Source organism: Thalassophryne amazonica, chromosome 23 (assembly GCF_902500255.1).
Source record: "Thalassophryne amazonica chromosome 23, fThaAma1.1, whole genome shotgun sequence".
Lineage (NCBI taxonomy): Eukaryota > Metazoa > Chordata > Actinopteri > Batrachoidiformes > Batrachoididae > Thalassophryne > Thalassophryne amazonica.
In genome coordinates, this window is record NC_047125.1 from 3,519,419 (window position 1) to 3,532,986 (window position 13,568).

General features: G+C 40.1%; 1 protein-coding gene and 1 long non-coding RNA gene across 2 annotated transcripts in view; one reads left to right on the forward strand and one right to left on the reverse strand.

Annotated features, from left to right (window-relative positions):
• LOC117504818 overlaps positions 1 to 13,568 on the forward strand; it is a 3,434,143-nt gene that overhangs the window by 1,044,038 nt on the left and 2,376,537 nt on the right. The window lies entirely within an intron of this gene.
• LOC117504873 overlaps positions 1 to 13,568 on the reverse strand; it is a 241,270-nt gene that overhangs the window by 95,971 nt on the left and 131,731 nt on the right. The gene's annotated exons all lie outside the window — the stretch shown is intronic.

Consider the following 13,568-nt stretch of genomic DNA (forward strand, 5'->3'; position numbering starts at 1 on the left):
AGATGGAAGTAAAGGAAAACGTCTGGGAGCATGAGCCAGCACCAGTCTCATCCAACTGAAAAGTAGCTGTCTTCTACAACAAAGAGATCCCAGCAGGAATACATATCATATTGACAATAGATTGGACTGGTCGGTGCAGGTAAATGCAGCGTATAAAAGGGGACAGAGCAGATTGTTCTTCCTCAGAAGACTATTATTATCTTATTATCTGTTATTATCTACCGTCCACCTGGTTGTTACTGTGAGTTTCTCTGTGAATTTTCAGACCTTTTGTCTGACTTAGTGCTTAGCTCAGATAAGATAATTATAGTGGGCGATTTTAACATCCACACAGATGCTGAGAATGACAGCCTCAACACTGCATTTAATCTATTATTAGACTCAATTGGCTTTGCTCAAAATGTAAATGAGTCCACCCACTTTAATCATATCTTAGATCTTGTTCTGACTTATGGTATGGAAATTGAAGACTTAACAGTATTCCCTGAAAACTCCCTTCTGTCTGATCATTTCTTAATAACATTTACATTTACTCTGATGGACTACCCAGCAGTGGGGAATAAGTTTCATTACACTAGAAGTCTTTCAGAAAGCGCTGTAACTAGGTTTAAGGTTATGATTCCTTCTTTATGTTCTCTAATGCCATATACCAACACAGTGCAGAGTAGCTACCTAAACTCTGAGATAGAGTATCTCGTCAATAGTTTTACATCCTCATTGAGGACAACTTTGGATGCTGTAGCTCCTCTGAAAAAGAGAGCTTTAAATCAGAAGTGCCTGACTCCGTGGTATAACTCACAAACACGCAGCTTAAAGCAGATAACCTGTAAGTTGGAGAGGAAATGGCGTCTCACTAATTTAGAAGATCTTCACTTAGCCTGGAAAAAGAGTCTGTTGCGCTATAAAAAAGCCCTCCGTAAAGCTAGGACATCTTACTACTCATCACTAATTGAAGAAACAACCCCAGGTTTCTTTTCAGCACTGTAGCCAGGTTGACAAAGAGTCAGCTCTATTGAGCCGAGTATTCCTTTAACTTTAACTAGTAATGACTTCATGACTTTCTTTGCTAATAAAATTTTAACTATTAGAGAAAAATTACCCATAACCATCCCAAAGACGTATCGTTATCTTTGGCTGCTTTCAGTGATGCCGGTATTTGGTTAGACTCTTTCTCTCCGATTGTTCTGTCTGAGTTATTTTTATTAGTTACTTCATCCAAACCATCAACATGTCTATTAGACCCCATTCCTACCAGGCTGCTCAAGGAAGCCCTACCATTTAATGCTTCGATCTTAAATATGATCAATCTATCTTTGTTAGTTGGCTATGTACCACAGGCTTTTAAGGTGGCAGTAATTAAACCATTACTTAAAAAGCCATCACTTGACCCAGCTATCTTAGCTAATTATAGGCCAATCTCCAACCTTCCTTTTCTCTCAAAAAATCTTGAAAGGGTAGTTGTAAAACAGCTAACTGATCATCTGCAGAAGAATGGTCTATTTGAAGAGTTTCAGTCAGATTTTAGAATTCAACATAGTACAGAAACAGCATTAGTGAAGGTTACAAATGATCTTCTTATGGCATCAGACAGTGGACTCATCTCTGTGCTTGTTCTGTTAGACCTCAGTGCTGCTTTTGATACTGTTGACCATAAAATTTTATTACAGAGATTAGAGCATGCCATAGGTATTAAAGGTACTGCGCTGCGGTGGTTTGAATCATATTTATCTAATAGATTACAATTTGTTCATGTAAATGGGGACTCTTCTTCACAGACTAAGGTTAATTATGGAGTTCCACAAGGTTCTGTGCTAGGACCAATTTTATTCACTTTATACATGCTTCCCTTAGGCAGTATTATTAGAAAGCATTGCTTAAATTTTCATTGTTACACAGATGATACCCAGCTTTATCTATCCATATAAACTCAGATAAAACTGAAGTTATTGTACTTGGCCCCACAAATCTTAGAAACATGGTGTCTAACCAGATCCTTACTCTGGATGGCATTACCCTGACCTCTAGTAATACTGTGAGAAATCTTGGAGTCATTTTTGATCAGGATATGTCATTCAATGCGCATATTAAACAAATATGTAGGACTGCTTTTTTGCATTTACGCAGTATCTCTAAAATTAGAAAGGTCTTGTCTCAGAGTGATGCTGAAAAACTAATTCATGCATTTATTTCCTCTAGGCTGGACTATTGTAATTCATTATTATCAGGTTGTCCTAAAAGTTCCCTGAAAAGCCTTCAGTTAATTCAAAATGCTGCAGCTAGAGTACTGACGGGGACTAGAAGGAGAGAGCATATCTCACCCATATTGGCCTCTTTTCATTGGCTTCGTGTTAATTCTAGAATAGAATTTAAAATTCTTCTTCTTACTTATAAGGTTTTGAATAATCAGGTCCCATCTGATTACGTAATATTTACGTAATTATTGTATGGCCTTGCCTTACAATATAAAGCGCCTTGGGGCAACTGTTTGTTGTGATTTGGCGCTATATAAATAAAATTGATTGATTGATTGAAGACTGAAATCTGTTGATGTTTGTAGCAATATGCTTTTCCTTTTTATCAATCTGTTGTGGTCAGCGCTCTATTATTTGCTGTTGTGTGTTGGAGGAACAGCCTGTCTGTTAGGGACAGTAACAGACTGGACAGATTTGTCAGGAAGTGCGTGTCAGTGATGGGGAGGGAGGCGGTCTCTGTGGGTGAACTGGTAGAGCGTAGGTTGAGGTGTATTATGAATTCCGTTATTAACAACAAATCTCATCTTCTACACGACACTGTGGTTGCTCAGAAAAGCAACCGCAGTGACAGATTTCCTCTCCATGAGATGCAGGACTTAGAGGTATAGAAGATCATTTGTCCCGGCCACCATGAGATTGTTTAACGCTTCTTGTTAATGTAGTTTTACTTCCATGTGTTTTATAGTTGTCTTTTTTATTGGTATTTTATTGTATGGATGAATTGTGTATGTATGATCTCGGGCAGATTAATTTCCCCTTACAGGGGATGAATAAAGTATTTATCTATCTATCTTATCTATCTATCTATCGATCGAAGGAGGTGCAATCAAACCTTTGTCATCTGGAACAAGCAAGAGAAAACAGCCAAAATCATCGACGTGACAGTCCCCAATGAATATGGCCTGAATCGAGCAGAAAGGGGAAAGATCACGAAATACCAAGACCTGAAAAATTACCTACGAACAACATGGTCATTGAAAGAATTAGATATTATGCCACCTGAAGAAATGCCACGAGTCACCCAAGTGTCCACGAGGTGCAGTTATCAGCAATTAAGGGAACGATCACCTTCTTGAAGAGAGCCCTCGGATACAATGGCAGCAATGTTTAGGGTCCAACTTTCTGTTAAAAAGAAATCCAAGAACAACAACAAAAAAAGGTTTCCATCTGTGTGAGAAGATTTAGACTATAAGGCGGTGTGAAGGTGTGACGTGTTTGGATGGTCATGGTGTTTAATCTGTCAGCAAGGTGTGAGATGGCAGCGGTCAGGAGTCCTGTTGTATGTTGGGAAACGTTATGATTCTCTGAATGTTGTAATGTTGAAATTGTAAATTTTGCTGACAATATGAAATTTTTCAGTAAAAAATTAAACATCCTAATTTTTTCCTTCTTCAGTTCTTGGATTTTGATTATCATGTTTCTTTTTGCTTCATCGAAGTACTGTTCACGATTCTTCCTCACAAAATATTAATATTTTGAGTCGTGAAAAATGTAATTTTTTTTTATCGTGAAAATATTGAAATTCTTCAAAACACATTTTCTCCTTCAGTTTCTGATTTTAATTCTGATGGTTTTGTTTGATTCATTAAAGTTCTGTTCTAAATTACAAAATTTTAAATTTGGGCAAAGTACTAACTTTTTGTCATGAAAACTGTAATGCACCCAAAGTTGAAGTTTTCACATTCCCTGAGAGTAACAAACTTCACCAAAACAAGGTAACATTGAAGAAAATTTACAGATTGTCATTAAAGGTTTGGAGGAGAACCTCAGCTTCCAGCAATAATATTTCCAGTAAATTTCTGTCCTCTGCTGTCAACATTTCAGCTGCTACTTCAGGTTTCGTTCAAAAGTCTATTTACACAATAGTGTAAACACTAAAATGATTCTTACAGAATTTACAGCCGTTGGTAAAGAATTTTATTTGTGGTGTGTCATCATTTTCCTCACCTGCATAGTGCAGGGAAATAATTAGGAGAATAAACCCGGGTGAGCTCTGGTTATTAACTAGAACCGGTTCATGATGTCTGCTGCTGTACCTGTAAGGTCAGAGGTCGATGGTGGAGGTGGAACGAGGAGTGTCTTAAAGGGAAACAACATTTTTCCTGAATCGGCGGCATTTCTGATTCTGTCATGAAGACAATTTGGCAGCAGAAATGCTGGAAGATCAACATGACAGAAGAGATGGACATGAACTGAGGACAACAGGGTGTCCAGATTTACAACGCTGCCGTTCAGCTGCTCTGATCCTTGTCAGTTCTGCATTTTCTGGAGTGTTAAATTGCACTTATTTACTACTTGGGAGGTTCTGGGACTTAAACTCGATGTGACTTACATACTGATAAATCATACATTTTTCACAGTGAATTAAACTAAACAAAGCACATAAATATAAACCTTTTTTTGTCATGAAGTAACACCTTTCTGTTTATGTACGTAAAAAGGAAAATATTTTAATTGTACAAAAATCTGTCTACAGAAGTACTTGGAAGACTTTCTATTTCTGCCTTTATAATTTGTAAATACGTTTGTCGGACACACGAGGGCAGCATTTCACCAAAAATATAGGTGTTATTAGGATTTATTGAAAAAAAAAAAAAAAATCAGTCTGAAAGCACCAAATTTAGTGTTTATGTTGATGAAACAGTCCACAAAGAGGTTTTCTGTCTGTCTAAGGAGAATAAATTCTCTGATCATGAAGATTCTATAAGCGTATAGTTTAGACTATTTATGACTGAATGTTCTGGAGTTTTGGGTTAAAAACATCAGAAAAGGTGCCAAAGGGGTCAAAAGTTAAAGTTCCTCCAAATTTGTTTAAAAATGATGCAAATTATGATCAGTCAAATAATGTGGTATATGCTTCAGTGTGATTGGAGTATTTTTAAATGTTGACCCGTGTAACCCTTGGTTGACCTCTACCTGGCTCCAGCTGTGTTACTGAACCACAAGGCAAAATGTCACGTCGGCCAGAAATGAAATTAATGGTGATGATTTTGTCTGCTGTCATCTCCAAACAACAAAGTCTCCCAGTTATGACAAATACGAGGATGTTGACCTGTGGGGAATCACGGGTTCGACCTGTGGTCATTTGTACTATGTACGAAGGACAGCTGACTTTTGGGGAAAATCAGTTTACAGTTATACTACAATTTATTGCCATCAAAAAAAGTATTTATTGAAGGTTTAATCTGTTTTCAGTTGTGTTCAGTTTTCTAAAATTATTTTTTAATTTTTTCAGTAAGCTTTTCTGAAGCTGCTTAACCAGGACAATATTCCATGTAAAGAAATTACAAATAATGGAAGTTGTATATTTGAACAGTGACCATGTTCACATTAAATCAAATTTCTTTTCTTTTTTTTTCCACACTGTTGAGACACAATCCTGCTGTTTTGTCCGGAGTGTGAAGATGTTAATTCTGGGTTTGGGGTCACATTCAGAATGAAAATGTCCAGATTTGAATCTGCTGTCTGGGATGTTTGAGGACGGACAGACTGATGAACTCTGTCAGGTCTGCAGCACCTCGAAGGTTTTTATTTTGAAATACATGCTCTTATTGTGGATGTGCAAAATAAACAAAGTTGTTTTCAAAAAATTACTGATTTCTCAAAAATATTGTTCCAATCACCTTGCTGTTTTTATGACTTGAATCCTCGTGGGAAAAAAAGCATAAATCTGCCGAAGGACGAAAGTCTGCTATTTGTGGATTTCAGCTGATGCTCCGGATACACAAACACACAGAGGCCACTTCCCTTTTACCATGTGGACGTCGACAACATGTCCATAATCTAGTCCAGTAGGTGGCGGTAATGCACCTAAAAGCTGGTTTGCGAAACGTCACAACGATCCCAGCAAATGTGAGATGCTGAAATTGGGGGAAGAAAGTCATATGGTATTGTTCCTTTAGTTAATGGCACCATTATAAGATCTGGCCTCTCTAGGCAGGATGATGTCGAGCTGACACGTCTCCGGATGGGCCATTGTGGGTTGGCTAGTGGAAAACACAAAGATGGCCTTTGTGAATTTTGTGATATCCCTGAAACCGTGACTCATTTTATTTTGCATTGTTCTGCTTATGCAGAGCAAAGAAAAGATATGTTCTGGGTGCTTACATCATTGGGAATTAACACCTTTTCCCTAAGGACCATTCTAGGTCAAGGAGCTTCCCCAAAAGAGAGGGCAATGGCAGTCATAAACTTTCTGAGGAGCACAGGGTATTACAATAAAGTGTATTCATTGTGTTTTCTAGGTGTACATTCTGACAAGTCGGGGGCAGCAATGCACTAGCCTTGCCTAGTCTGCAGGAAATAAAAAGAAGAAGAAAAAGTCACAACGATCCAAGGTTTGTTTGTTGGCGAGGGGGAACGTGCTGCTGGTTTGCTACTTTCTCTTTTGTACGGTGGTTGAGCTAAGTTGATTATTTGTTGACCACACGAGGTGAGTTGCTTGCAGTTTGTCCCTGTTAGGCTTAGAGCGGTTCCTCCTGGAACTCGCTGGGGGGTGGGAAAGCGGGGAGGAAAGTGGTTGAAGCGACGCTTGGGAGCACGCCGAGGTCGCAGGAGGGTCGCCGTTTTCGGTTGCCTTTCCGGGCTTACGGTATACAGTGCATAAGAACCCACCACAAGTACTTCTCTGAAGACTAGGGAGGAGTTTATCTAGGGGTTGGATAGGCAGTTAGAGGGACATAACTGTGGTGACACCTTGCTGTTCAATTGCTTAATTAGCAAGTAGCTAGCCACTGCGTGCGGTGCTATGGAGACAGAGGACGAAGGGGGGTGGGCTCCTTCGTCCAAGCAAGCTAAAAGTAGGAAGAGGAAAGGAAGTAATAATGCAAGTCCAGCTCAGGAAAGACTTGCAGACGAGGGTAAAGGGGGAGCTCCTAAAGTCCAAAAGTAGATGGAAACAGAGAGTTGAAAATCATACTCAAATTTGTGAATGGGCAGAGTTTTAGGTCGGTTAACCCGCTCCGTCTTGCTAGAGAGTTGAAGGATGCACTAGGGGAGATCAAAAATGCGCCAAGCCATTTACTCTCATGGTGGACACAAAACAGGGATTCATGTGTGCAGTCTTGCTACAACAACATGGTAATAAAAATAAACCAGTTGGCTATTATTCCAAACGTTTAGATCCAGTGGCACAGGGCCTACCTCCCTGTGTCCAAGCAGTATGTGCAGTAGCAATGGCAGTGGAAACTACAGCGGACATTGTTTTGTTCCACCCATTGACTGTTAAAGTACCACACACAGTCAGTGTGTTGCTCCTGCAAACAAAGATGACATTCTTATCGCCTGCTAGACAGATAGCTTATACAGCCATGTTATTGTCTCAGCCACACATTATCATTGAAAGATGCAACACCTTGAATCCCGCCACACTCCTACCTACTGAGACAGATGGTGAACCGCATGATTGTTTGGCAGACACACAGAAACAACAATTACCTCGACCAGATTTAACAGACGAACCATTTACAGATGGACTACATTACTTTGTGGATGACTCATGTTTCAGGGATCAGAAAGGACAGACATTAACAGGCTATGCTGTTGTTCAATTACCAATACTGTTATTGAAGCAAAACAGATTGATCATTTTAAATCAGCCCAAGCTGCAGAACTCATTGCATTAACCAGAGCTTGTATCTTGGCTAAAGGACAGAAACTGACAGTCTATACAGATAGTCAATATGCATTTTCAACAATTTGGTTCTTTGCAAAACAATGGCAACAAAGAGGTATGATAACCTCTACAGGGAAACCAGTGGCACATGCAGGCTTACTCACAAATTTGCTAGAAGCAGTGACATTACCATCACACTTGGCATTATGTAAATGTGCAGCCCACACCAAAGGCACAGATTTTGTCTCCAGAGGAAACTGTCTCGCAGACAAAATAGCGAAAGAAGCAGCAGCTGGTTGATATGGCACTTCTTCTATTTACACAGCTCAGACAGACAATGAACCATTAATAGACTCTGACCTTTTACTGGATATGCAAAAACAAGCACCAACACAGGAACGAAATCTGTGGTTGAAAAATGGGGCAACCCCAAACCCCAAAGGACTTTATTGTGTACATAACAAACCCATCCTACCCAAAAGCTTATTCAAAGCAGCTGCAATTGCGACACACGAGTCAACACATGTGTCGACAGGGGGGATGGTACATATGGTAGACCAACACTTTACTACCTATGGATTTAATTTATACTCAAAACATTTTTGTAAATCCTGTGTTACCTGATTGAAACACAACCCACAGGGAAATATAAGACCCCGGAGAGGGCAATTCCCAAAACCACAGTATCCTTTTCAAATTGCTCATATGGACTTTATTGAACTAAATTGATGTGGACCTTATCAATACTGTCTAGTAATAATTGATGCTTTTTCAAATGGGTAGAAATCGTTCCATCACAAAAAGCATGTTGTGTGGGCCGCCAGAAGAGGAGGTACTGCTGGCCCACCACCAAAGGGCGCCCTGCCTGAAGTGCGGGCTTCAGGCACGAGAGGGTGCTGCCGCCACGGACACAGCTGGGAGTGACAGCTGTCACTCATTAACTCCTGACAGCTGTCACTCATTCTTCATCATCGCACTCCATAAAACCCAGGCGTCATCTCCACCTCATCGCCGAGATATCGTACTTCATTGGAGGTAATATCCTCAGCCGTTTGTGATTACAATATTTGTATATTGTGAGTGTTTGCAGGAGTACCGGTACCTCCGTCGGTGAAAGCTGAGAGAGCGCTGAAGGCACTCTTTTCCCCTGAGGAATCTACAGTACTCTGCAAGTTATTGAGTGAGAGGTGGAGGTGGCATTCCCACCGTTGTTGTTACTGGGTGTACACACACCCACACTTGACTGTCTTTGTTCTCGCCAGCAGTACCAGATCCGACAGTCGGGGACGGTGATCACCTGGGAATTTGGGACTTGGCGGCTCCAGTATTCACCAGGTTCTGTGGCGGCGGAAATCGTGTGGTTCCGGCTCTTCTCAGGACAGACGTCTTCTATCCTCGAGCCTGCCCACACGTCACCTTTGTGGATTGACTGTAATTATATTCTGAGATTGTCTGTATTTCGTTGTGCACATTTCACAACATTAAATTGTTACTTTTTGGCTCACCTATTGGCCGTTCATTTGCGCCCCCTGTTGTTGGTCCGTGTCACTACACTTTCACAACAAAGCAGATGCTTTAATAGTAGCAAAAGCACTGTGTAAGATAATTTATTCCGTATTATGGAATACCAGAGACATTGTACAGTGATAATGGAACACATTTTGTAAATGAAGTTGTACAAAGAGTAGCAGAACACATGAAAATTAAATTAAAACATCATTGTGCTTACCACCCACAAAGTGCAGGATTAGTGGAAAGGACAAATGCACAATAAAAACAAGATTAAGGAAATGTATGGAAGAGACAAAACAAACCTGGATGGAATGTTTGGACCTAGTAAATTGTATATGAGAATAACACCAGTACCATCAGATTTAACACCATTTGAGATATTTTATGGACGACCATATCGTCTACCAATTTTTGACATGGATACTAAAACAGCAGATCAATCAATCAATCAATCAATTTTATTTATATAGCGCCAAATCACAACAAACAGTTGCCCCAAGGCGCTTTATATTGTAAGGCAAGGCCATACAATAATTACGTAAAAAACCCCAACGGTCAAAACGACCCCCTGTGAGCAAGCACTTGGCGACAGTGGGAAGGAAAAACTCCCTTTTAACAGGAAGAAACCTCCAGCAGAACCAGGCTCAGGGAGGGGCAGTCTTCTGCTAGGACTGGTTGGGACTGAGGGAGAGAACCAGGAAAAAGACATGCTGTGGAGGGGAGCAGAGATCAATCACTAATGATTAAATGCAGAGTGGTGCATACAGAGCAAAAGAGAAAGAAACACTCAGTGCATCATGGGAACCCCCCAGCAGTCTAAGTCTATAGCAGCATAACTAAGGGATGGATCAGGGTCACCTGATCCAGCCCTAACTGTAAGCTTTAGCAAAAACGAAAGTTTTAAGCCTAATCTTAAAAGTAGAGAGGGTGTCCTGTCTCCCTGATCTGAATTGGGAGCTGGTTCCACAGGAGTGGAGCCTGAAAGCTGAAGGCTCTGCCTCCCCATTCTACTCTTACAAACCCTAGGAACTACAAGTAAGCCTGCAGTCTGAGAGCGAAGCGCTCTATTGGGGTGATATGGTACTATGAGGTCCCTAAGATAAGATTCAATTCAATTCAATTTTATTTATTTATATAGCGCCAAATCACAACAAACAGTTGCCCCAAGGCGCTTTATATTGTAAGGCAAGGCCATACAATAATTACGTAAAAATTACGTAATCAGATGGGACCTGAATATTCAAAACCTTATAAGTAAGAAGAAGAATTTTTAAATTCTATTCTAGAATTAACAGGAAGCCAAAGAAGAGAGGCCAATATGGTGAGATATGCTCTCTCCTTCTAGTCCCCGTCAGTACTCTAGCTGCAGCATTTTGAATTGACTGAAGGCTTTTCAGGGAACTTTAGGACAACCTGATAATAATGAATTACAATAGTCCAGCCTAGAGGAAATAAATGCATGAATTAGTTTTTCAGCATCACTCTGAGACAAGACCTTTCTAATTTTAGAGATATTGCGTAAATGCAAAAAAGCAGTCCTACATATTTGTTTAATATGCGCATTGAATGACATATCCTGATCAAAAATTACTCCAAGATTTCTCACAGTATTACTAGAGGTCAGGGTAATGCCATCCAGAGTAAGGATCTGGTTAGACACCATGTTTCTAAGATTTGTGGGCCAAGTACAATAACTTCAGTTTTATCTGATTTTAAAAGCAGGAAATTATAGGTCATCCATGTCTTTATGTCTGTAAGACAATCCTGCAGTTTAGCTAATTGTGTGTGTCCTCTGGCTTAATGGATAGATAAAGCTGGGTATCATCTGCGTAACAATGAAAATTTAAGCATGCCGTCTACTAATACTGCCTAAGGGAAGCATGTATAAAGTGAATAAAATTGGTCCTAGCACAGAACCTTGTGGAAACTCCATAATTAACCTTAGTCTGTGAAGAAGATTCCCCATTTACATGAACAAATTGTAATCTATTAGATAATATGATTCAAACCACCGCAGCGCAGTGCCTTTAATACCTATGGCATGCTCTAATCTCTGTAATAAAATTTTATGGTCAACAGTATCAAAAGCAGCACTGAGGTCTAACAGAACAAGCACAGAGATGAGTCCACTGTCTGAGGCCATAAGAAGATCATTTGTAACCTTCACTAATGCTGTTTCTGTACTATGATGAATTCTAAAACCTGACTGAAACTCTTCAAATAGACCATTCCTCTGCAGATGATCAGTTAGCTGTTTTACAACTACCCTTTCAAGAATTTTTGAGAGAAAAGGAAGGTTGGAGATTGGCCTATAATTAGCTAAGATAGCTGGGTCAAGTGATGGCTTTTTAAGTAATGGTTTAATTACTGCCACCTTAAAAGCCTGTGGTACATAGCCAACTAATAAAGATAGATTGATCATATTTAAGATCGAAGCATTAAATAATGGTAGGGCTTCCTTGAGCAGCCTGGTAGGAATGGGGTCTAATAGACATGTTGATGGTTTGGATGAAGTAACTAATGAAAATACTCAGACAGAACAATCTGAGAGAAAGGGTCTAACCAAATACCGGCATCACTGAAAGCAGCCAAAGATACCGATACGTCTTTGGATGGTTATGAGTAATTTTTTTCTCTAATAGTTAAAATTATTGATGAGGAACAAACATTAGCAGATTTTATGAAAAAGACATTAACACAGAAAGAGATAACAAACACATTTACTGCCGGATGATTCTGATCTTCCACAGGACGCCTTCCAGTAGTCCCAACCAGGAGACTGGGTGTTCATCAGAGTGATTAAGAGGAAGAACTGGTCCAGTCCTCGTTGGGAAGGTCCATACCAAGTGCTGTTAACAACACCCACTGCAGTAAAGATAGCAGAGAGATCAACGTGGATACATCTAAGTCACTGTAAGATACAGCGTGTGTTGGCTTCCTCCACAGTGTAAGGGGAAGTTGGCTACAAAGGGAGTCTAATTTAATTAGCAATCGATTGTCTCAACGCCAGTGAAGCAGGGAGATCCTTGCACTATTAGGTGAGGTTTATTCATAATGTGAATGAGACAGATGGACACCCTCATATCAATCAATCAATCAATTTTTTTTTTTATATAGCGCCAAATCACAACAAACAGTTGCCCCCAAGGCGCTTTATATTGTAAGGCAAGGCCATACAATAATTATGTAAAACCCCAACGGTCAAAACGACCCCCTGTGAGCAAGCACTTGGCTACAGTGGGAAGGAAAAAACTCCCTTTTAACAGGAAGAAACCTCCAGCAGAACCAGGCTCAGGGAGGGGCAGTCTTCTGCTGGGACTGGTTGGGGCTGAGGGAGAGAACCAGGAAAAAGACATGCTGTGGAGGGGAGCAGAGATTGATCACTAATGATTAAAAGCAGAGTGGTGCATACAGAGCAAAAAGAGAAAGAAACAGTGCATCATGGGAACCCCCCAGCAGTCTACGTCTATAGCAGCATAACTAAGGGATGGTTCAGGGTCACCCGATCCAGCCCTAACTATAAGCTCATATATACCATACTAATTCGTGGTACAAATATGTTCATTTATTGGCTATGGAATTACATGTAACTAATTATGTTTGTTCACATATGCCTATATCCTCAACACACCCAGCTCTGACGGCTAAACCGTACTCTGCTAGGGTGACAGAATGTCTTATCATAGGGATGCATAATCAAACTGTATTTCAGGGACAACAGTTCTCAGCTAATCTGATAAGACGTAATACCACTTGTTTCAATGCAACCACTTTTATGATAGGGACTTCAACAGAAGATGTACAAGCGTGCCCAAGTGCTGCTCCATTGACTAGACTGAAGAGAAACGTAAAAATATCATCACGTTAAATTGTCATCACAACAGCCATTCCCCGATTTGCTTTTACGGGACAGGGAATAAAACTGTAGGTAAAATTAGGAAACATCTGTGTACCCAAACTTATGTTTTATCAAATTTTAAGCCTAACCAAAACATATTATGAGGATGGTACTTATCTTCATCGCATTGGTCGTGGATGTAATCATACAGGCTCCTGTCCATGGGGAACGGATGAATCGTGTGCTTATGTTAGTAAGTTTTTGCTACCACCTATAAATGGTACTCTGGTGTATGATGACATCTATTGGCTTTGTGGTTCCAGGCTGTACATGAGTCTCCCACCAAACTGGG